We start from the raw sequence: 26,296 nt of genomic DNA, 5'->3' as shown, positions 1-26,296 counted from the left end.
TATAAAATGTAATAAAAACATGTGTCAGACAAATGAGAACACAGGAAATCTGAGGTCATTTCCCTTTGGGATACTGAAAATATTATGGGCTATATGGCTGAAGTGTGTTTTTCCCCAGGAGGCTACAGTGGCATTTGTGGAACCTCTTCTTGGTGCTCTCAATTCACATTGCATTGTCTTTTTTTTTGATGTTTGACACCTTTTTTCCCCTCCAACACTAGGTGAAAGAAACCCGTGAGGTATTCTAGGAGGATTCATGTCCCGCACAAGAGTTGAAAGGTTGGCCATAAGTGTAAGTTCCAATTGATATGTGTTTGACTCACACTTGAGGACCTGGATTTTCTGGTAACTAGGTCACTTTGGCATGAAACTTCTGAAATTGTGACCGTTCTTGTGGCTTCTCTGTTCAGTCTCACACTCAACAACTTATGTCCTATATATACATGCCAAACATCTGTGCCTATTACTTTTTGTGTTGTTTTGAAAGTCTCCCAGTTCTTGACACTGGTGTGGCAGCAGGGAGTCTGGTGAGATCAGTTAGTATTCTAGCTTCTAGCCCAAACCACTGCTAGTTCAGGTTCATAAATACTGAAAGTACAGTGTTCTTCAAACTAATAAGAAGTGTTATCAGCCTTGTGTTTATAGCTAAGCTACTGAAGTAAGCAGCAAATACTGGATGATGCTTTGAGGGTACTGAAGACTGCGTTGATTCTCGTTTCTTCAGTTACTGGTATAGGAGACACAGGGATAACCTGGGATGAAGGTCATGAAGCAGCTGAATTAAATCTGTATATTTAGAGGATTACACAAGATCAAAATGTTTAAATGAGACTTTCAAAGGCATCTTTTCCACACTTCCTGAAGCTCTGTCCTTTCATCACAGGAAGAAAGGCATACAATCTTAATTGTCTGCAGTCAGAACGCAATTATACTGACAATCCTGGGAGATAAATGTGGCTCAGGACCTCTTGTAAAAAGGGTTGAAGCAATGTATTATTCTCAGGAAGAGAAGCAGTGTCAAGGACCATCAGTGAAATGTGTAGATACCTTTGTAAGACTTCCAAATTTCAGTAAAATTGTTACACCCTGAATAATGGTGGATTCAGGCTTTGCCAAAATGCAGCTGGGCAAATCTGTTACTTCCCATATGGGAAGCAACTGTTCAAGTAAGTTATATAATTATACATTATAACATTGCTTCTGTCCAAACCCCAGGGCTGTTGCAGACATAAGCCAAGATATTTTTTCTTTTCTTGCTATAACTAGGTTTTTGTTGTTGTTATTCAATTAAAGCCATAAGGGAGTAAACAATACCATTCTTTTCTCTTTCCACCCTCACCATTTCCATATCTGATGATTTACCACTCGCTAGTCTGGAACATGAGTTGGCAGATTTGGCCTTGCTGCTGTATGTTGGTTTTCTGGTTTTGAGACTAATGAAACAATGAGCATTTTTCTGCTGTAGTAAACCCTGAGTTCCCCACCCCTGACTTCCAAATGTGGATTTTGAAGTTGATACTTTAAAGGAATTGATCTAAATAAAATCAAACAACTTGGAAAGTCCTCCTCATTTTGAGTAAAAAGCTCTTTAACTGTGTTCAGCTCTCAAAGCTTGGCTTTTAAGCCTTATACAATACCTTATATAATAGAGGTACACATGAAAGAGTGATACCTCCAGAACTGAGTAAAAATGTTTGTATTTAGAAGAATGGTGGCCCAATTAACATGGAGTGATACTAGATGTGGTAATCTGAGATCGTAGTAAGCCCTCCGGGACCTGCTCATTCTCCTGCCAAGATATCTGCACTACTTTTTAGATGGCGATGACTGAGAGACCGAAGGACATCTGGATTTTATGTCAACAGATGACTTGCACTTCACCTTAGCAGTTTTATGAAAACTTTGACCTGACATAATTCTGACCTGAGTTAAACCTAACCCAGCAAAAAAACTGGGATATAACTGGGATCGTAGATAGATACGTGATTAATCCACTTAATTATGCTGCAGGCCAAAGATTTATGCTGGTTTGATGGATGGAGCAGCACAGGAAGGGACAAAATGGCCTTTTCCTATGTTAGGTCCAATTTGTGATGTCTTCAAAATTCTTGTGGAACTATGAATTAACTTAAATTTCAGGTTAAAGCTTCCTGAGCCTCAGAGGTAGTAGACAATTTTACACACTACCAAAAAGCTGTCTTTGGTGTAGAACAATGGCCCTGGCTCAGCAGCATTTTAGAGGAGGAGAAGAGTTGTGCCATATTGCTGTTGCACAGAAACTCTGCATTATGGAACTAATGGAGGCAGAAATCTCCCAGATCAATACATACATCAGCATAAGATAAATTTATCTACATTCAACAGAAAAAAATGTTATGGGTTTAAGCAATGCATTTGCTGTGGTGTGTGCTGATAGAATACGCAATACCTTAAGGACCCAGAAATAGCCAGTGCCTTGGAGAACTTGGTATGTTGGAAGATACTGTGGAAGATGCATGGGCAACATTTTTCCACTTTGTACTGAAATGCTTCATTGCCACAGCAAGGAAAAGAGCCTGCAGAGTTGTTTGGTTTCACAAGTAGCTCACTGCTCTGCAAACCTTCAGACTTAATATGTTTGAGATGTTTCCATTAGGAATAAAAGATAGGGTGCATGGTTGAGAGCCAGCAAGCTGAGCAGAGTAGTCTAGTCTAAGACATTGTAGTGGTGCTGTGCTAATGCAAGGCACCCATTTTGCTGCAGGAAACATGGAAATGGGTTGTGTTATCGCTGGTGACAACATAATGGATTCAAGACATGGCATATAATGTACTTGGAATGTGCCAAGAAGGAAAAAAAGTTGTTTACTAAATGGAGTAAAGCAAATACAAGTGTTTGTATGAATGAGTGAGGTTGCACTGCTGCAAGTGAGAAGCAGGTAAATGTTGGGCTGTGGTGTAGATGTGTGAGTTACTTGGGGAGCTGTATCAAGGAAGTGTGAGAAGTTAGATACAGCAATTGTTTTCAGTTGGAGGTGGACACAGTTATTTTCTCCTGACAGAGACATCACTGGACACATTTGCTCTGAACAGCTGTGGACAGCTGGAATTCCAAAGCTTCTGCTTAGAGATTTGGTGCCTCTGTCCCAGTGCTCGTGTCAGGACATTTACCAAAGTGCACAACTTGTTCATGATGTAAAATGTGGTGGTTCCCTTTCCTCCTCTTTTTGGATTTTTCCAAGCTTTGACCAATCCAGTCTCAACTATGAGACCTATGGGAGCTTCACAATTCCTGGCTGAAGGGACTCAATCATCATCTTCCCTTCACCTCCTTCCTGGATTCCCAGGATATAGCAGTGAGGTACACTGGGCCCTGAGCTCCTCTGAATGGCTGAGGGACCAGGGAATGGGGAGTGCTGCAGAACATCTTGCATTGCAGCCTATACATAGACAGGCATGCAGCTCTCCGCTTGTCTGGGGCTGCCCCAGTGCTACCGAGCACACAGCTGGAGAAAACACCCATGAAGCGCTGTGTAGTACTGTTTGCCCTTCCTGATCCTCCACCCAGTAAAACACAAATGGGTAAGGAGTAATGAATGGTTTAGGGCTGATTTATTTACTTTCAGCAAGACAAATGAATATTTAGGGTTTTTATGAAGACTCCTGTCTTCCCAAGGAAGCTTTTCAACAATATTACTGAGTTTTGGTGAGACATAGTTTCCCTCAATTTAAACCACTGTTTTTCATGGGAAATTTAATTAAAAAACATGTATGTTTTACTAAATGGAAGCCTGTCCTACAAAAACAGTGGAGGTTTTCTGAATCCAGTGCTTGACTGGTTCTACCATTAGTAAAGGAATTGCTTTTGAGAACTCTCATCTTATGAGAGCAGAACAGAACCAGGACCTAAAAATTTAATTTGCTTTAGAACCCCATTATTATTTTTCAAGTTGAATCTAAATTTAACCAGTAATGTTCTCTTCCTAGTTACATAGTTAAGATGCCAGGGATTTAAAACCATCTAGCTGGATGTGTTTATGCCGTACATCTGTTTGTAGTAGCTGTTCTTAGTAGGACCTCTGATCTCCATAGAAGAGCTGCTGAGGCTATCACATGCCTTCAGAGAAGGTGCTGGTGAGGCTGTGTTGTGTTGAAGTTAGTAGAACTGAAGCCTCATCACTGTACTCTGTCTCAGCTAAGCCTGCCTGTGGTACATGACTTGGAAACTCAGGGAAGCCCCACTTTTGCAGTGAGATGGTTGAAGAAAACCCAACCTTTCTGAGTAGCTGTCATCACCTACAAAGTAGGTAGCAAAACCAAGATAGCTTGTGTCTTAGGGAAACATTCTAGTTCAATTTAGTCTGCTTCTTGTCCTCTTCAGCATGTGTATCTCCCCAAAAATGGCCTTCTACTGTATTAGCAATGTAGTTCTGCTTGTTTTATAAAGGTTTGATGTTACCTGATATAAGTGACCTTGCTTTATTTCGTATTTTACTTCCCAGTTATTTGTGTGTATTTGGAATAAAGTAGACTGCTCAGCTGGAATTTGGATATCAATAGGAAAATGAAGCCTTAGACTTTTATGAATCTTTGAGAATTATTTGACTTTAAGAATCTTTAAGGTTTTTTCTCACTTTTTGTTTGTTATGCTACTACAAACTTAAGCTTCACATTGCATATTAATCACAGACTGACTGTTTCCTGAGACTTGATATTACTCCAGCATACACTTCATTATCCTGTGTCCCTCTAAAATTACATATGTACATAAAGATTGGAGAAAGATGGTTGACCTTATAAAAATACACAAAGTTGCTGCATAGTTCCCTGACAGTAGGGTCATGTTCATTCTAATACAGGAGGTTTGGAACTCCAATTTCCATGTTAATATATGCTTTCCAGAGGTAGTGCTGTCACCTCCTAAAAGGACACTGTATTTCAATTAAATGTTTCTGTCTATCCTGACAAGAACATGGAGTAATGGGTTAGCTCTGTGAAAGCAGTGATCTTCCTCTGCTTCAGAATGAACTTAACCTAGTGGACTTTTCCTGGGATGCTTCCCACCTTGACTTCAGTCCCAGTGGTATTCTGGGTTGTATTAGAAGGGGTGTGGTTTGTAGGTTAAGACAGGCTCTTCTCCCCCTCTGCTCTGGCCTGGTGAGGCCACATCTGGAATATTGTGTTCACTTCTGGGCCCCTCAGTTCAGGAAGAACCCCGGGGAACTGTTTGAAACAATGCAGTGTAGAGCCACAAAGACTGAGTGGAACATCTCCCTTATGAGGAATGGCTGAGGGAGCTGGGTCTCTTTAGCTGAGAGAAGAGACTGAGGGGTGACCTTTTTAATGTTTATAAAGATGTGAGGGGTGAGTGTCGGGAAGATGGAGCCAGGCTCTGCTCACTGATGTCCAATGATAGGACAAGGAGTAATGGGTGCAAGCTAAACAGAGGAGGTTCCACATGAGCATGAGGAAAAACTTTTTCATTGAGGGTGGCAGAACACTGGAACAGGCTGCTCAGAGAGGTTGTAGAGTCTCCTTCACAGGAGATATTCAAAACCCACCCGGGTATGTTCCTGTGTGACCTGCTCTAGGTGATCCTGCTCTGGCAGGGGGTTTGGACTAGATTACTTTTCAAGGTCCTTTCCAACCCCTAATGTTCTGTGACTATTACTACATTATCTTATCAATATTAGAGTGGCTTTTAACTTTCCTTATGGAAGAAGGCTAAAACAACTCCTATATACTCATATTTCTATTTCTCTCTCAAACAACACTGCCATTTGTTAGTTTTCAAAGCAAAAGCTTCTTTCTTTGAAAGAAAATGCCACGGTATTTGAAATAAAATATGTAGAAGTAGTTGGTTTCCCAGCTGCTGAACAGTTCTGAGGGGCAGTTCCAAAAAATGACTTTTCCAGTAGCCAAGATCATGAACAGTTCCTTTTCAAGCCTTTGAATTATTCTCTGAGCATTAATCACTTTTAATAAAAATTCAAGTGAAACCTTTTTAATTGTTGGAAGCACAGTTTATAAAATTTATTCACTTAACAAGTAGAAGGCTCCCATGGCTCCCACCATTGCTGGGTCTTATTTTTCTTTAAGGCAAGTTTTGACACTTAAAAAAGGTCACTGTTTAATAAATTAGGGTTTTTATTAAATGTCTTACTGAAATATTAAGTTTTCATAATTTTTAAACCTGCAGAAAATGAAGCTGGTTTAGCACAGACCACCACTATTTATGCTGGTCTGGATGGAACTGTCTCACTGACATCATGGCCTAGTTGTTCCTGAAGGAGCCTCCTGGAGTTCCCTCTTGCCCCTTGACTCCTGAAACTCTTTAGTGAAATTCAGTTAATGTTCAATATTTGCAGTTCCAGGACTTGTCTGTAACTGTTGTCGCAGTCTCATTGAACTGGTGGATTTAACATGGACACTTTCCCCTTTCTTCTACAAGCTGCAGGATCTTTCAACAAGTACTTTAAAACGTCCTGGTCATTATTTCATTCCTCTCTTCTCCCCAGACCTTCCTGAAAATTACATTTTTTTAACACAGGCCCCAGTGTTGTCCAGTACTGCATCTTCCTGACAGTCCTGTCTGGACAACTCCTGGTATGCATTCCTTCAGATTTTGTCGAGTTTGAAATTAGATATGTTCATAGTTCTAAAGAATTCTGTGGGTTACTTAAATCTGCTAGGGTAAATCATTTTCTTGTTGTAAACCTCAGAGTATAGTGGGATATGACTGGAGTTGTCTGGAAGTTTGTGCAGCTGAGCAGGAATGACAGGGTGCAACCCTATGGAAATGAAACAGTGTATGGAATGGATGCCATAGTGAAACAAAAAAAGGCGAGGGGGCTGGAGAGCAAGGAATGGGCAGCTCAGAGGGAGAGACCTTACAGGAAGAGGAGTGTGGGCACTCAAAAGACGTGGGGTATTATCTACCATTTCTATGTCCATCTGTATCATAAACAGTTGTGTTTAAGTAACTGTTTCTCAGTTTCCCTAGCATTAGGCATTCTCTCCAACTATTGCTTCATACAGTCTTTGTTATTAGGACCGAAATTGTGTAATGATTGTACAGCTTTAACATCATTAGAAATATGTGGTGCTCAACATAAATTCATCCTGAGGGTCCTAGACTACAGCATGTGATGAGAGACATGATCTGTCTGGAGAATCCAAACCATGGAAAGAAAACGAGGAGGCTGAAACTCTTGCAGACATGAGCAGCTTTCCCACATTGTACTTTTTAGTTTGATTTTTTTTTTCCCCACTAAACAGCTTTAGTTGAGGTTATTTTTTTTTGACATTCTACTCTGTGTGTATATTTGTGTGCAGAAGTGCAGAAAGTTTCTTCAACTCTCTTCTTTCTCCCCTCCTCCATTGTTTTCTTGCAGCTGTAAAGCTGAAACTGGTTATTATGCAACTTACAGAATCACAGAATCACAGAATCAATAAGGTTGGAAAAGACCTCAGAGATCATCAAGTCCAACCTGTCACCTGACACCTCATGACTAACTGAACCATGGCACCAAGTGCCCTTCTCTGGACATGTTCAGGAGTCTCAGTGTCCTTCTTAAACTGAGTGGCCCCAAATTTGCAGTGCATTTGTTCCGTGCACTGGTTTCTCTCTGGAAACGCCTCCTTAAACACTTAAAAGCACTTAAAAGAATTTCATAGAGGCCCAAAATCATGATGTTGGCAATCATTGCTAATTAATACTTTCTGATCTCTGACATTCTAGGTCTTTTTCCTCCCAAGCTTATCAAGGACTTCAAAGTTTAAAAATCCCCAAAGGTTTGGATAGAAACCTTCAGTCTGGAATGATGACTGTGTAAAACATTAAACTGTGATGCTAGGTTTCACAGGAACATTGGTACAGTTCTCAGTAACTAAACCCTAAATGCTCTGATACTTTTGTAACTCATCAAATCCCTTTGTGGAACTCAGTCCAGGCCCTCTTTCTCCTGATTGCTCCAATTCTCGATCTGTTGTGGGTTCCCAACTCTGCCCTTGATCACTCCAAACTGCATCTGCTTTTCACCAGATTTATTCAGCTATGTCCATCACTTGAAGAGAACTGGAGCTCCCAGCAAATACAGGAAGAAAACCTGAGCTTTGGGGGTTTTAACTATTGCTTGGCTTGATGTTGGTGAAGACGTAGGAGAGCTTCAGCCACCATGCAAGATCAGAGTACCAAGACCTTTTAATGTTAAATCTAACAGTTTTTTGGATGTCAGACTTTTCCAAATGAAAATCATTGTAATGATTTTATTGATAGGTACTTAATATTTCCTGGGAGTTTGTGTGCTTTCAAAAGGGAGGAAAGCTGTGAAATGCTTTACAGAACAGGGACAGAACATCTCTGTTCTCTTGGGTTTTCTTCCTCTTTCCCATTATATCATACAGTTTCCTTTCGTGGTAAAAGTTGTCTTCCAGCTTTGCTTTTGTGAGCATTGAGCACTGTTCTGTATCCCTAGACTCATCTATGGTTGTTTATCTTAATACTATCAAATTAGCTGTCAAACATTGTTTGGAAATGCTGAGATAAATGATCTTCCTGCCCCTTATTGATTAATGCCTCACAACAGAGAATAACCAATGTGCAAATAATTGAATTATTTACCTTTTTTTTTTTTTTTAATGAAATAGTTATTAAAAGTTGGAGACAATGCCAAAGAGGATAATTGTGAAACAAAGCCAGGGAATGCAAAAGAAAAGCTTTGACTTCGTTCTTGCAGAATCTGTATTTCAGGAAGAAGAGATGACAGAAAAAGAAAGTTTAGCCTGACACAGGCAGGCTTCTCCCTTCCCAAGAGAGGGATTACATTGTTGAGGCGGTGCATGCAAATTTAATCATTATGACTGTTTTTGCTTCTTCAGCGAGTCAAGGTGTTCCTTTCAATGCAGGTTGAAGACTAATTTATTATTATTTTTTTTTTAGGATAAAATGATTAATATTTGTATTCTATGAACTGAAAAAGTTTTTACTTCCATCAAGTGAAAAGATACTATCAAGTACACCACCTGAATGTGGACGGTTGTTGAGAATCTCTTTGGATAGCTAGGGGTCATGCATAGTTACAGCAGAGACATATGTGTATTTTTTTGGTCTTAAATTAAGACACTAGCATTCCTCTTTTTAGATTGTTATCCTAAAACACTCAGCTGGATAAAAATTCCTCCTGATGTAGCACCAGACTTTATAGATTTGCTCTGATTGAACTTTTGGATAGTGTTACTTACTTTGATTAATAGCTAAAACCACAATGTAAGGTTAGTAATTAAATTGCTATTACATATCATAAATTCACACAATGAAAATACTTTAGAGATTATAATTCATTGTCAGAATGACCTGGTAGAAGTGATAAGAGTGTTTTGGAGATCAAGAAAATGACTTATTTTACAGAATAGGAAAAGTTCCTCTAAGGGATTTTTTTTTGTTTGAGCCAAAGATTCAGGAATGCATCAAAGACTGTGAATGTTGAACTCCAGGTACACACAAGCTATCACAGATATTCTCTCCTGTGGTGTCAAAATGACCTGAGTGTTGAGATTCATTCTTAATTTTTAATTTATGCACAGCATATATTTTGCCTGATGCATTCAAATTACCGGGACATCTGATGTATGGTTGTCAGTTAACTGGTTAAAGCTGTATCTATTATCTAACCTGTGATTACTTTCCTCTTCTGCTCTCCAAATGTTTTGCAAGAAGCCATACAGACTCTGTACACTGACTTCGTGACAAAAGATCCTGGACCAGAAGTACAGGAAACATCACAAATATAAAGGATATATGACAAGCTTGGTGAAATTCTCATAGATAGACATAGTAGGAAAAGTGAGCTGCTTATTCTACAGCTGTTGATGTGACACTTTGGCATCTTTCTGTCAAATGCATGAGGTTCTAATTTCCACATGATCGGAAATAGATCTACTGGTTGCTTTTTCCTGCCTATCAAAGAAACATTCAGCTTGCTATTCCAACTGATTTACAAACAAACTCAACCTTATCTTTCTATAGGAATATGAATTCTCTTCTAAATGAATGGAGCACTGGCAGAGAGAAAGCCTAATACAGGGTGTCCCTGAGCTCACCAGGAGCTTGCAGTCATCCTCATGTACAGCTAAGCAAAGACAGCTGTGGAGGCTGGCTATTGCAGTGACTGGTTTATTCACCAGTCCAAAGTGTTAGTTTTTAAATGCTGGTAATGGCCCATGATTATGGAGGTGAGAGATACTGAAAACTGCCAGCAAGACACTTTTTTTTTTTTATGTGCTTGGTATTTAAGAGGTAAGAGTACAGCTGGAGCTGGAGCACATGTGTCAGAACATCATGTTCCTCCTGGCAACTGAGAGCAGCCCATCCAACCTGTGCAGGCATGGGAACACTGACTCCCTGTTCTACAGACCAGGGCTGTTGAATATGGGGGTCACAGGGCTTCAAAATCTGAGACCACTATTCTCAAGGCATCTGATAAATCCTGTGGTACTGCAGTACACAATGAGTTAGTATGGTGTATGAATATATGCTGTAAGAAATCTGGGCATTTCTCCATTTCAAATCTATTTGGCTTTGAGCCTCTGGATGGAACATAACCTCCCTCTTCCCCTTCCTTCAAAATCAACCCAGGTCAATGCTTTCTTTGTGGAGGTTAAATTGCATCATTTAATTACCTCCCTGAATTCAAGGCAGCCCTAGACACAAACCCTTGGGAATAAAACAAAAAGAAAAGCTTTAAAACACAATAAAGAAAAAATATGAAACACATTATTTGTCTTACAAACATTCTTAATATGTAAACAATTCAGAGGCTGTTGTGAATAGTGGCTGCAAGTCTGACAGTTACCCTCTGAGGCCACAGATTCCTCCCAGGCTTCCTGCTAAAACACAAACAGGTTAGAGAAGTTCTTTTAGTTCTTAGCATATAATGGTCTATTGCTCTAAGTTTCTGTAATCAGTTGGGGCCCTTTGTCAAACATAGCCTTTTCTGACAGATCCAGGAACAAGAAAGTTCAGATAGGATTTTTTTTTCCAGCTCCCTTTATGGATGGTGCAAAATGGACCATTTTCCATCCATTTTGCCAAAGCCTATGTTTTTTTTCACATGTGGATTAACACTTAGGAGACCCCAATCATCTTTTGGTGCAACAGAGAACATGTGGCCAAAGCAGGATGCTCTGGTTCTCGGAATGAGTGCCACAGCTGGTGGCTGGGTTCTGTGTTGCTGTGCTGAAGTGAGGGAGTAGGTGATTATTTTTAAGCACTCCACAACAAGGCCTCTTTTCAGTCTTACTGGAACTCCTATGTATTTAAAAGAGTCTTGAAATTTGTCACTTTCAGTCTGTAACATTTTCCTAAAACAGCTAGTGACACCTTAGCCTTTCCTTTTGCTGCGAGTTCCCAGGACTCTGCCTACTATGAGAAGTGGTTGTGTCTGAAGTCCTCATTCATGATCTCTTCTGAGTAGCATGTGTAGTGGGAGGTGGGAGAGGGTCAGAATTGGAATAAGTCTGCTGTATAGATTACAGCAGTGTAGCAGCCTGCTTCCAGGAACCAGTGATATTCTTAACAAGAATCTTATTTTAACATTTAAGATAGCTTTTCTGCTCTGTCCTTCACATGTTTCAATCTTGCTGATTCCAGTTTTGGGAGAAAGCTCTCTGTAGTAAGCTGCTATGCTGAAGTGAATGAAAAATACTGACTTAAGGATTTGCAGGTTTAGGGCTCTGTATTACACAAAACCCCCAATGCTTCCTGCTGCTAGAAGGTTATGGAGTAGAAACTGCACAATGAAAATCCCACTTGTATAAAGGGAATCCTGAGTTCTAAATCCCAAGTTCTTGTTTTCACAGAATCATTTAGGTTGGAAAAGCCTCTTAAGATTAAGTCTAATTGTAAACCTAGACTACCAAGTCCACAACTTAACCATGTCCTTAAGTGCTAAGTCTACATCTCTTTTAAAGATCTCCAGGGATGGTGGCTTGACCACTTCCCTGGACAGCCTGCTACAATGCTTGGTAACCCAACTGACTTGAAAAATAATATAGGTGTCAAAAAAGCCAAACCAAACCCAACCCAACCAACCAACCAAAAAACCCCACCAAAAAAACATGGAAACAGATCAAACTCCTCTATTTCCCAGGCCATTTCATCAGTGCTGCTTTGTAGTGGGTATCAGTCAAATGTTTAGTCTGTGCTGTCCATCTTTGGCAAACATCTGCAAGCCAGTTTGGGGAACTTCTCTTTGGGAGAATTACCATTGTATTTGACTTAGGAACAAATAAGAGTCAGTGGAACCAAGCAGAACTTGTCACACCTTTGTCAAAGTCTTTTTTCTCCCTTTTTTTAGTCCTTGTACTTTTCTTTGCTACCTTCCTTTACCAGCCTGAGAGGAACCTGGAGGGAAATCTACAACTATTCCACTAAGCTTGTGTCATCTGGGCTTCCACCATAATGAAGGAATTAATTATCCCCTGGGGGCATTCATCTTGTTTCTACAGAGTGAAACTGCTGGAACACAGCCCAGAATTTGGGCCAGTGCATCTATTTAGGCATAAATATTTACGTACAGATGAAAAGGCAAAACTCATTCCTCCTGTTGCACCATTCATACCTATGGAAACACAAAGGGATTCAACTGACTGAAGAGTTGCACTGGAGAGAGGTGTGGTGAAGAAAAGCTACCAAAATGGAGATGAAAGTAAAAAATCTCTTCTGTGCTTCCTCTTCAGATGTTTCCTTGTCTCTCTTAAGACTCCTTAAGTTATCCCCTATTGTAGGCAGATTAATCAGAAATAGCTGCAGTTCCCATTTCTGTTCCAACAAAAGCAACTGAGGGAGCTCTCAACCACATTGTCTGGTTATTTTGGTGAGAGAAATTAAAAAAGTTACTAAAAACCATCAGCAACTAATCTCATGCACTATGAAGTACCATGAACCATGAGCAGCAAAACTGTTGTGAAGAACTGTCAAGTACAGCTTTGAAGTGTCACACTAAGCAAGAGCATAAATTCCTGTTAGTAATGTGTCCTGTTTTTATCTAATTCCCAAGGACAATGAGAGAGGAAAGCTGGGAAATATATTTTTGCCTCCTTTTAAAAATCCTATTGTTAAAGAAAGTGATTTACTGAACAGTAAAAAGTCACTTTTCCTACACATATTTCATTTACATGTTGTTGTCTTCAGGAGACTACAGTATCATATATACAGTCCAGTAAGCAATTAGGAAATAGGCATTTTAGGGGGCTCCAGTTGTATTATTCTCTTGCTGGTAAATAGCTGCCATGTCTACTGTTCCTAGTATCCATAGGAGTGAATGGGTCTCATGTGTTAGTGGGGCAGGAAATAAGCATGACTTCATACGGAAAAATAGTATAGGAGAAACAAACCCACGTTGGATCATTCACACAACATCTGTCTTACGTGTTTGGTTAGTAAAATATGGCTGGTCTGCCTCTCTCTTGTCAAAGGCCCATGAATTGACTGAGGTTTGCTGTTGCAAAATCTGAAGGTTAGAGGGACCTCTAAAGGCAGAAATAGTAGACAAAGCCTGGTGTCACTGTTTTGAACACATAGAATCATAGAATCAATAAGGTTGGAAAAGACCTCAAAGATCATCAAGTGCAACCTGCCACCCATGACTAGGATGAAAGCAAATGACATTGTCATCATTAGCTATATTATACTTTATTTAATGGCACTGCTCTTGATGCTTTCTGAAATACTCAAGGGACTAGATCATGGATTGGCATGGATCAGGAAAGGCAGAGTTAGAACTTTTGTGTTCACGGCTTACAGTTCAGATTTTCTGCTTTACGCACAATGAATGGCAGAGTTTGGCATCTTCTAAATGTAGACTATGCTGGATGAGAAGTTTGAAGAATGCTGGAAATTTGGTAACCTGTTTCATGGAAGAAGTCTTAATAAAAAATAGTTTTGTAAACAGTGCAATGTAATACCTTAGAATTAGCAGGTTAAACATGTGTTCCTTGATTCATACCATGGTCTGACTGTAGTGTACATAGCCTTTCAAAATCAGATGTAATACGCTGGAACATAAATCCCGGTCTTGAGTATTCTAAATGTAACTCCAATTGACGTCAATGGAATACAGAATCTGAATCACTCCACCAAAGATGTAAAAAGGACAAATGAATAATGAAATCAAATTAATGTCTGCTTGAGTTGGCTGTAGAGCTCTCCTTTAACCACATGTCTTTTGAAATGATTTGTAGGAGGTATTATGGTGTTTTGTGGATTACAAAACCACAAAAGGAGGCCAAAATAGAGGTGGGGATTTTGAGTGCATCTGCCCAACCTGATATGTGGATTTGTTTCTCAGTTGTAGAAAAATCCACATAAATCTATACATTGTAGGAAGTCACCCCAAAATTTCCTCTTGGGCAGCTGTCAGTTGAACCAGTGTAGGTCAGGGATTACCTGTGACTCTTAAGGACTTGCTAACAAGACAGTCTCCTCAGCTCAGTTCTTCCGAATATCAGGTCATACCTGGGAGCCAGATTCTTTCTGTCCTCTAGTGAAATTACTGTCCAAACCCTATAGCTTTCATTTGCCACAACAAATGTCTGTTCTCATCTACTGATAGTTTTATGCATAAGATGGTGGTACACAGCTCCAGTTCAAGACTGAGGTGAACTGGACACTTTATAGACTTGTATATGGGTGTCAAGCATTGGTAAGTGTTGTAGATTTGTATAATCTATGGTATAGGCAGTGATTAAAATACTTTTGAATCTTTCCCATTTTCATTTGTGTTCTGAATACTCTGTTTCCTGCTCCAAAAATTTCAAGTTTAGGAGTATAAAGTTACACAATTTGTTCTAAGTGAACACTCTAGTCTTAAAGTTTTATGCCTAATCTACCTAAATACACAAAATCTTTTTGGGATCATTTGCTGGGACATGCATGTGCCAAATGGAAATGAAACCCGTAACATTTCTGTATCTCATCACTTCTCATATACCTTTTACATATAATCCATTATGAAGAAACAGCACTTGAGGTCAAGTCTTACATAACTGGTGTCCACTCTCCATTAACTGTCACAGATCAATGGCAATCAGGCAAATGTGAATTACTTGAGGTCAACATAAATTCCAACCTCTTAGTGCAAGTCAGTGCTGTGCAAGCTTGACTTACTTGATTTTGGTGTCAGAAATCCTTTAAATTAATAGAACAATAAACCAAAGAGCCAGCTTCTCAACTGCTGCAAATCGATTTAGCTGCATTCCCTGCAGAAAAGGATTTCTTCTGTGCAAAGGATCTGATAGATGCCAGACAAAGCTGAACAGTGAGGTTCTTCAGAGAACAGTGCTGAGCTGTGTAACAAAACCACCCTTGATGCAGTTGCCCAGACAAAAGCCAAAACAAAGCACTGAGAGCAGTTGCAAGCCCTACTTTCAAACTGAAGGGCACATCACCTTTTGGGAAAGGAAGTCAGCTTCTGCTACAGCTGTTTCCTAAATAGAATAGAGATATATTCAAGAAAGGTTTGAAGTCTAAGGGATATCTGTTTCTTTACCTTTCTGACTCTTGAGACAACGTCATGCTTCTATGCTTGCAAGATTCTGGATCACAGAATCACAGAAACATTCAGGTTGGAGAAGACTTTCAGAATCACAAAGTCCAACTGATAACACAACTCTACAAGTTTCACCCCTAAACCATATCCCCAAGCGCCACATCCAAACCACCTTCAAACACATCTAGGGCTGGGACTCAACTACCTCCCTGGGCAGCGCATTTCTGTTCCTGACCACTCTTTCTGTGAATTTTTTTTCCCGAATGTCCAGTCTAAACCTACCCTCCATTCCCACTAATTACCTGCGAGAAGAGAGCAGCACCAGTCTGACCACAATGAGAACACAGTCTGAAGGTTCTGAGGCTCATTATAATCCTGAGAACCTAGTGGACAGAGAAGAAAGGAAACGACATGTATTTCTTGAATGAAGTGGCTAAACAGCGCTTTTGAGTCATGATATGAAAGCAAATAATTTGAATTAGGTGAGATGTGCGTGGCAGCATAACGGAAAGAAAGTCTCCTCCTTTTCATCAGCTAATCATCAAAACAGTTTGACACTGCTTCCAAAGGAAGCCAAAAATATGGAAACAATTACTTAGAGAAGAATAAAGCAAAGTGATGTATATGCTTGTATTTTGCATGTTAAGGTAAACTATACATTTGAGTTCCCAGATGGATGTCCAAGGCAAGTATACTGACCTTGAAAAAGGAAAAACAAAGTGAGACCTCCGAGTGAAGTAAACAGCCCTATGTGGAGAGCCATATTTTCTTCAGTCACATAATTAGTGACCACGTTAATTCCGGTGCTTAACAATTGCGTTGTGCAACTGAAGAGCAGAAGAAATGGGCTTGTCACTTCCCTGAAGAAGCTTTCTCATGTGGAAATGTCCATGACTTCTTTGTGGTATTTGGCAGCCATTTTGACCTGAGCATTTCTTACTGGTACAAGAAGGTTTCCATGTCAATGGCAATATTGTGTAAATAACAGGTTTAAAATATGAATTAGTTTTTTATTCAAAGCAGCATCACCTGCCAAGTTTGAGGTTTAAAAAAACTCCCAGACATATACATATATATTTATCTGAGTAAGAAGAGAAGAGTATTAAACTGTGTTGTGATCTAGTAACTTATAAGATGTCTGAATCACATTTTGTCATACTTGGCAAGGATCTCTTCAGACTCAGACCAAACAAAGAAGGCTTCTGCCCTGAAAAAAAAGTTGCCAAAATTCTGAATGATTAGAATTGGATTTCTATAAATGTGTAGTCATATGAACTTTACTACTGTTTCTTTATTAATTAGTCATAATTTTTGCTTTTTCATCATGTGCTGGTTGGCAAAAACATTTGTTCAATGAATATAGACTTTGAACCAAGCAGAACAGATGGGTAATGTGTTACTGCTAATTTAATACGACACACTGCAGACAAAATACCATCGGTGCAAAGATACATTTCATATTCCTTCTGGGAGCTGAACACAACTCTCAAAGTTAAAGTTCAGTTACTTTTATTACTAGCCCAAATGGTGGTTGCTGAGTCCACACTTTTTCTCTTCATAGGTTACAGGCCATAAGAAGAAATACTTTTGTGTATGTTAAATATCTACAACAAAAGGCAACCACCCAGATACAGCAACAGCCTTGTATTAATACTGCAAATTGTGGGAATGAACTTGCTGTAATGAAAAGCAAGGGTTCTCTTTTTGATGAATATTGATGCTAATTTTCTTATGAAATCACCTAAAGTGACCAAGGAGTCTCTGAAGAACTTTACCTACAGAACAGAAATGGGATGGCAATGAGAGCAGTAGTATGGAAATAGAAATGAGAAAGAGTTGAAAAGGAGATTGTATGAACATGTAAGGATATAATCAGGAAGTTGAAGGCATGAGAGAAGGTATGTGATGGGTAACTAAAGGGCATTCTCCAAATGCCTGAAGAGGAAGACCAAGGACAGAACTGTTCCACTGCTCAGAGAAGAAAAGGTAAAAATAAATGCTACCAAAATGTAATAAATTTTTGCTGCAGTCTCATTATGAGAGTAAGAAAATAGCACAGTATCAGCAACAAAGAGGGAAGTACTTAGGTTAGAGAAGGGAGAGAGAGAGAGAAGGAAGAGAGAAAGGAAAGAAAGCAAGCAAAGATGACTGATAGTGAAATTAGCCATTTCTAGAGTGTGCCAGACTTCCACCCTGCTTATTTGGATAATTCAGTAATAAGTTTCAGCATCATCAGTGGTTGTCTCTGTGAGCTTGCAGATGATGTGCGATCCAGAAGACTTCTGCAAGACCATCACAATTCACAAAGCCCATGAGTTGTGTTGAATTTGTTTATTCTCAGCCACAGTGGGTCTTCTGAGATCTTTCTAGGTTCTTTGAAAAAAAGATTTCCCCTCTCTTTTGTGAATAAAGTGGTTTCTGGTTTTCAGCCAGCCCTTCTCACTGCCTCAGTTCCACTTGCTCAGTTGAGCTTGATGGGAATCAGCCACACCTCATTATCTCTGCTCTGAAAAATGCACCAAATTCCAGGCCATTGTTTGTTTTGGCAGAGGGTATTTTTTTTATAGGAGCAGTACTGTGAGCAGGGCATGATAGCACCAACCCTGAGGACACCGAACCCCATGGACAGTCAGTTGCATTCAACAAGGGGCCAAAGAAAATAGTTATAATTTAATTGAATTGATTGGTAGGCAGTGGGTAGATTTGCTCCCAAATAACTCTTGTCACTTGGCTGTTTCCCTGCAAAAGACAGTCCATTTGTCTGGAGAACAATGTGTAGGGCACCAAACGTAGCAGCCATTTATATTGCTTCACACAAAAGAGAAACCCACTCACTTAATGCATTCTTCTTGATACTTCAGGAATGCCCTCTGCATCTGTTCATGAATAAAAAGGAGTGGTTTTTTTTTTACAGTTCCTCACTTCTTCAGCGTGTCCTGTTAACTTAGAGTTACAGGGGATTTATAAAACATCTTAACATCCTTTACTTCTGGTTTTTAGCTTTTCTGGAGCCTGCTGTTCACCTGCTGATGGTGAAATTTAGCTGTATTTTAATTTCTGCTCTATTAAAAGTCACAGCATTTTTTGGTATCACATGTAATTAATAGATTTCACCAGTACCATATCTGCACATTTTAAAGAATTGATTTCCTAACTATCTATATGGAGTCACTTGTATGTTGAAGCTTTTCTCTCCTGCTTGTTCTGGATGGTGGCAGTTCATTAAACTATCCTCCTGTTCTTTTCCATATGTCTGTTGAGCAACTGGTGAAGCTGAAGTGGGGAAGAGATGATGGAGTTAACCTAGCCTTAATATTTTAAGGAGAAAAGATGGATATAGTAAGGCAGGTTCTAGTATAACTGTATTTCTTGCCTCATTTTACTGACTTTTGCACACATGTTCTTAAAAAAAAAGGGGGGGGGAGGATAAATAGAATTGCTTTTTATAATTTTCCCCTGAATCCTAACTATTTCAAACAAGCAATCAAAATGTAGCAATTGCTATTAGTTGCATATCATTAGTAAGATGTCTACATTCTATGTCCAAAACCCCAACCAGCTTCAGAATCAATGAAATAGAAACATTTGAAATGCCTATCTATCATAATTTGGTTACATGTTTGGGTGACAGTAGTATCTTGGTTTGCTTATTTCTGGAATAGATTACTATTTTACTTGTTGATGTGCTTTTTCCTATCATATCTGTTTAACAATCACTTCTAGGCTTTTAAGTTTGTGTGGGGTTTGCTGAGATGGGGCTTTGTGAACTACTGTGTTTAATGGTTTCCAGCTTTTCTGCCACTGCAAGGGCAGAAAGTTTTATTTGCTCAGCCTCATGCAGCGAGTCACTTATTTGTTGTTACCCAGGATACCCATTACCTATTAGTTTTGTTGACTCCCATCATCACAACAGGGGAATGTCTCTGCTATTCCTGGATGTTGTGACATGTTCCTGATTGGCGGCTGCAGCAGCTTTTTGTAATCAAGTCCATTGTTTGTATAAAATCCTTTAGTACTTCTCCATATCCTGTTCGTTTGATCATTGTGGACAAAACAACTCTTGCTATTTATTTTGAGATTGCTTTTAATTTGTAGATTTTTTTTTTCTTCTTACAAATTCATTGTTGCATAGGTGCTGGAACTATTGTGGGTTGGAAAATGGAAGTTTAAACATCCAGGGAAGGCAACCTGGAAAGCAGAAAATTTCGCTTTCTTACTTTTTTCTTCTGGAGAGGAAGGGCCAGTCCATAAAGCTATCTGTTGCAACTTTAGTCTTGCATTGCATTGTGTCTTGATAGACACAGCTTTCTTTTAATGTAGATTCTCCCCAAAAGATTCAACATCCCTTGAAATCCTGATTTTGAAACATGGCTACAGCAGATGGATAAATCTGATGTTCCTTATAGCCCTGTTGCTTGTGGGCTGCTTTTAGTGGAGCTGGCAATGAGGGGTCAGAATGAAAGGCTTTTATAAAGAGTGTAGGCTGAAGTTGAACTCTTAACTGGAATTAAGATTCCATAAGCTTCATAATGGTCAATAAACAAACTTAAGTTAATTCTTGATACGTTGTCATGACCTGCTTACTTTCTCCTTGCATTGACCTTCATCAGGTCTGATGAGTACTCACCAGTACTCTGGTGAGTACTTAAGTCTGTTGAATTCACTGTGCTTTTTTTCCTTTTGACATGTGCCACACAAGGATTACCTCTAGCTTTGAGAGGGCACTGCCTGATTTAGCCTCAACAAAACCAGAGTAGCATCTTCCATTTCACATCCCGACTGTTGATGTGAGCAGAGTAAAAACTCCAGTTCACGTGTCCCATATCCTACAAATCTTTAGAGCTGTAAGTGTAATGCAGACCAGAATGCTTTTAGGGAGATATGGCTAGGGTCAGATACTTGTGAGATACTCTTTCTGGTAATTCAGTGAGGTGAGCACGTGTGTGTGTAGGGATAGGTGAAGAAAGTCAGTGCTGTTAAATACATCATGTGCTTAACCAGAGGGAACATATTTAATCACTGGTAAAGTTACTTCAGATTTCATCGGCCACCATGTAGTTAAACCACGCTCCAGCAAGTGAACCTGGGCTGTTTGATGGCTTCTCCTGTTGTGATGGTTAAAGATCTTGTTTAAAATGATTCATTCTTTCTTGTTGCTTGATTTAAAGGTTTACTTTGGATTTGAAATTAGTCCCATATGTTTTGAAATTTGAGTCTTAGAGCTGGTTGAAAGCCCATGTAAATTTGGTACCATGTTGCTCACCTTTGACATAGAGGGGCCACCAAGTGCAGTAAACAGTGCTGAAATGTGGCTGTGTGTGACACAAGTCACTGTACTGTAATTCTAAGTTATGATACTCGATGAAAAACAATGTTTCCTATACTGGGTGTGCCTAATCTGACTTTGTTCTCCAAAATGGGTCTTTAAACTTATGGCTTCACTGTTCATAAATAACGTGCACATTCTTAGTATAAGCAGAGGCAAATGCATGATATACAGCATATGCTATACTGCACACAACTCTATTACCACTCCTGTTAATGTTGCCCAGTAAGTATTTACAAGACAATCTAATTATGGGGAACATTTTTCATTAGTCTAAATGCTTGCTTTTTAAACAATTGACATTCTAGTCCCTGATGTTGTATCCTCCCTTTTCTGGTGATTAATATATGTTACCCACCTAAATGGAATTGTTTGCTTTAGGATAAGCTTATGCTACAGCACTAGATGATTCTCTTGTCAGTAGAACAGGAATGCACTTATGTTCATCTGATGTAATGGTTGCATATTCTTATTCTTAATATTAGCAGCACTACTTTTTTTGGGTAACATACATTTTTTTTTTTCAATTTATATAAGTGTTCCATGCAAATTAATGAGAAAAACAAATGAAGAACAACACTTGCCTGTGTTGTGAGCTTTGTGGCATCAGGATTCATCCTCCAGAAAAGAGTAAAAGGATGTCAGAGCAGCCTGAGTTCTCTCATTTCACTGAGTACTTCAATGACAGTGACAACATTCTGAGAGTAATGTGAGGATCCTTGGTGATTACTGGATGGCAGGTGAATATACCTTATATTACAAAATTCCACTACAGAAGAGTCTTAGCATCTTTTTAGAGACCTTGTTGTTCTTGGTTCCTCTTCTTCCTTGGCAATGTCTAGTGTTTTTGGTTTGTATTCATTCAGAGGAAAAAGTGATCTTCCAGAAAACCTTACAATACAGGGGGCTGAATGTTCATAAGACAGGATTTGTAACTGACTCCTCATCTGAACAAAATCTGAGCAGGAAAACATTTGTCTTGGCTCTAGAAAGAGCAATACTGGGACAAATCTTTGTCTTTAAAATATGGATACAGCAAAAGAGCAATACCTCTGGTGGGACAGGGGGTAGAGAAATACCATTTCCTGGACCAGGACTACTGGTATTCACAGATACCTGTAACAGGTTGTGAGAAACAGCAAAGATATGTTAAATATGACAGCTAAGAACAGTGCTGTAAAGGTAAACTTGTAGCCCATCTGTCATGTAATCATGGTCCATATGTTCACTTTTCAGTCAGTGAACCTCCAGTCCATTTGTTTGTGTTTGTTGTTTTGAGTTTATGTCTTCCCAGAGGTCACTTGTGGCAACCTGAGTTGAGGGGAAAGTCCAGATACACAATGAAGTAGGCAAACTTCTTCCCAAAGTGGGACAAAAGAAAGAAACTGGCTCCCTCTGTGTAGCTCTTCAATGGTAAAGTTCACCCTGACCTGAAGTCTGAAGTGGGCTTTAATTACTGTTTGAGCTGTGAATTAATATGCTAGAGGAGGTTTTTTGTCCCTCTTTTCCCACAAAAACCAAACCAACCAACCAAAACCCCCAACCCAAACAAACAAAAAACCCCCCAAAACCCCAAAAGAAACAATGCATGTAATTCACGTAGATGCCCAAGGGATACCATGTCTTTGAAAACCAGAAAGGCTGCTATGAAGATGTCCTCTGCTGACATCTTGTATGTCTGTTAGGAACTGTAACAGTTTAGCCAGAGAGAACTTCAAAGAAGAACTGGAATGAAACGTTAACTATCTGGGAATGGGCAACTGAGATACGTGCTAGGAAATGCATCTCTGTAATTGGCTATGAAATCAGTGCAGAGCCTGACTGAACTATTTCCAGGCCTAAGAAGAGTGGACTGCTTTCCTGAGCTGTGCTGTGAACAAATCTAACCACAGAGGTCTCTGTGTGTATTAAAGACCAGAAAGAACAGTGAGGTGAACACAAGATTCACCTAGATTTCATTTTCTCAAATAACTTTTCAAGTATCTGGAGTTTCTTTGAGGTGAAAGCAGAACAACAAAGCCAATGTCAGAAATTAATGAACAGAACTTAACTTCAAAGTGACACAGAGAAACAAATGACTATCGTTATCCAAAGCAGGAATATTAATAACATGAAAGGAGGGAATCTATTCTTAGCCTGCATTTGAAAAAGGCACAGAAAAAGCCTGCAATTCTAACCAGCACTGAAAATGAGATGAGAAATGTGAAATCTGTGGAAATAAGCTATAAACCCAAGCGCTGGTTTTAAATTTAGTAATGGGCTGGACAACTCTAAACAATGAAGTGCAGTGTGCCTTGTAGCTGCTTGTTTTCGCTAAGCTGTATAGGTAAAAGTCTCTGATTTCCCCACACTTAATTTTCAAAGACCCCAGAGCCCCATGTTTAATTTAGCAGACTTAGAGTTTTTGAATAATATCTCATATAAAATATCTCCATGGGGCTTTGCAGGAGACGCAGAAAAATGTTCAAAAGAAGGCGTTATTCCTTAAAAATCAATAGTTATACTTACAATGGTGATCTCACCAACTAATTGCTTTGCTCCAGATAATCTTTCCTCAATGTGGAAAAAATGACAGTCATGAGGATATTTTCTTGTCTATCTATATTTAATCAAATGAGTTGGTTGCCACCCTGAGGGTCTTCATAGCTAGATGCTGATAAATAAATCAGGGCCTGATTCAGAGACTACTGAAAGCAGTGGAAAGACTTGGTTTGTTTGACTGCATTTGGATCAGTTTCTAAACCTCCTTTAGAAGCAAGACTTTTATTGTTACATGATAATTAACCAAAAATACCTCTCTATCTTTCTGTAACCAGCATTTCAGTGATGTCTGTGTCTTTGATACAGGTATACACCAAACTATTTCCAATCTGTTGACTGGTATTCCAGGATTTGTCAGTGATGCAAGTCTGCTGAGTCTGGTATTTTTATTTGCCCTAGTTGGTAGCAATATGAAAATATTTACTGTGTAAGGCAGGATTTGGGTTAGTGTTGTCCTGACTTGTAATTTAGGTTCTAGTGGTGGTAAGAGAAAGCATAAGGTTATAGCTGTCTTAAGTTGCCTTAACTGTTTCCTTTGAACCTCCTTGTGACCATACACTTCTTGCATGTAGTCTCATGAATGAAATCATAAAAGAATGGACTTCATTGTTACATCTTCTATGCTGTATTCAGGCTCAATTTATTTTAAGTCATGTGGAAAAGGCTCTGTGACTCATGGCATGATGTTCATAGTGGAATTAAGGAATTCTAGTGAAAATACAGGACTGGGATCATCCCAGGTGTAACTCCTTTAGGTTAACCAAAATTGCTTGAAGAAGGGATTTCACGCTTTCATACCTGAGGCACAGGTGCCTTGAGCACCTGCATAGTGGAACATCAGAGGGTTCTGCTCATGGATTAATATTTTTGGGTATGAGTGGCATCATTCAACTACCCCTTTATTCTCCATGAATCCCACAAAGAGCTGGCAGATTTTCTTACAGTGATAATGGAAAGATGTCTGGCATGGTTGTGTTTCAGATTAGGTGATGCCTAACGATGAGGTAATCTCTCAAATAATGGAATTCCAGACTGTCCCAGAGCTTGTGGGAAGTTTTGCCTAGTGAGGCAACATTTCCAGCACTTGTCTATATGCAGAAAGTCCAGCTAGCACACCTGCCAGCATCCACAGGCTGCAAATACAGCTGTATGTTGTAGCATCTGGTCTCAAGAACAAGTAACAATTGTGTTTTAAATATTGTCCCAGACTGATTGTGTCATATGAATGTATATTTCTGTGCTGCTAGCTTGACTAAAAGCATGTGCAGCAGCTACCAGTGCTAAATTGTCTGTCAAATATCCACATACCTGGCAACATGATATGGCTTGCTACACATCTGTTAAAAGGCGAGGCAGGTACTACCATGACACATCTGCGTTTGTGAGGCTCCTGAGGACTTTGGAGATGATATAACTAGCTGATGTCAGAATTTGGTCCTGCTTGTGTGAAAATTTCCCCAAATATTTTCAGGAAACTTGATGTGGTTTCAGCTGTAAGTAGAAAGCTTTTCTCTCTGAACTATGGGTAAATGAAATGCTCTATAAATGTCTTCAGCAAATTGACAAATAGGTAAAAGAATATTGAAGACTTATCTTTATACATGCTCAGGAAATAGGATATCAAGCTGAATTCCCACTGCCTCTGCCCTTTGAAGATTCATGTTATAAAGCTAAAGGGTGTAGAAATCACCCTTAAATTCACAGCAGCAATGTGAATTAGATCTGCTATGTCTTACTGTCCCATAGGGTCTATTTGTTATGCTCCATCATCTTTGATCTAAACAGCTGGTTAATTTTAAATATAATCAGTCCTGATTCCAGGGCAGAGTTTTAGAGCCCAAGGAACATTATCAGTGATGGATAGGCACTATCATTTATGTCTTAGAAAATCCTGATCTCTTTGATGCATGTTTTGTAGTCATGACAAAGAAGCATGAATTCAGCTTTTTTTTGGACTGCTAAGAGGATAAAAGTGTGTGCATGCATGTTGAAAAACAGGAGTTCTACCTGCTTTTCAGTAGCTGGTAGGCCAAGCACAGTATGACAGCTGCTGCAGGTTGTTTTTCCCTTCAGAAAATGGAGTGTAGGAGTTGGTGAGTAAAATTTAGACAGAAATCCTGTTCAGTTCTGAAGGGAGGGACGTTGTAGAGTGCAGGAAGTTCCACTTGCTTTTGTGAGCGTGGAGCAATGACCGCTTCATTTTACAAAGGATCCTCTTAAAAGGAAACAACGTCTTGGATTACAGAGATTTTCTTAGGCAATTTTTTACACAGCCATGCACTGAGCCCTTTACTTGGCCTATATCAGACAATCTTGTGCCTCCTCTAACTTGTGCAAGTTGTTAAATGCTCCTTGGAGATAAGAGTCATTGGGATTTTCTGGACTGGAGGAAACCTTGGCCATTTTTACTTGCCTTTGATTGTGCACTCCTCCACCCTGTAACACTGATGAGCCTCTTGTGCCTGGTTATGTTGTTAGTAAGACCTTTTATGTCAGCTCTTCAAAGTTGTCATGGTACAACCCCAAACTGGGGCTGTTTCACTGAGATAATCTGTGGCAATTGACATAACACCTGTTTGTTCTTGCTAAACTCAACACTTGCATAAGGTTCCAATTACTTCAGATTTTGGCCTCAGGTTTCTGGGAAAATGGTGAGTACTTGTGTACTGCTGCACGTTTGTTCATGGGCTGTGTACCTGAACTATGTAAAAACGTGTTTTTCTTGAAAATCTCACTGGAAAGTTTTGATGACTCCTTTTTTGACCATTGCATGTCAGTGAGAGACAGTGGAGACGGCCAGCAAAGAGAACTGTGATGAGGCTTGCTTGGAGAAGGGATGATGCTTCCGCTCTGGCTCCATGCTGCTTGAAGGATCGTGATTAGAAGTTGCTCGGGGAAGCTT

The sequence above is a fragment of the Dryobates pubescens genome, chromosome 24 (genome assembly GCF_014839835.1).
Source record: "Dryobates pubescens isolate bDryPub1 chromosome 24, bDryPub1.pri, whole genome shotgun sequence".
In the NCBI taxonomy this organism is placed as follows: Eukaryota; Metazoa; Chordata; class Aves; order Piciformes; family Picidae; genus Dryobates; species Dryobates pubescens.
The sequence above is the reverse complement of the archived record's forward strand: the minus strand, read 5'-3'. Positions refer to the sequence as shown.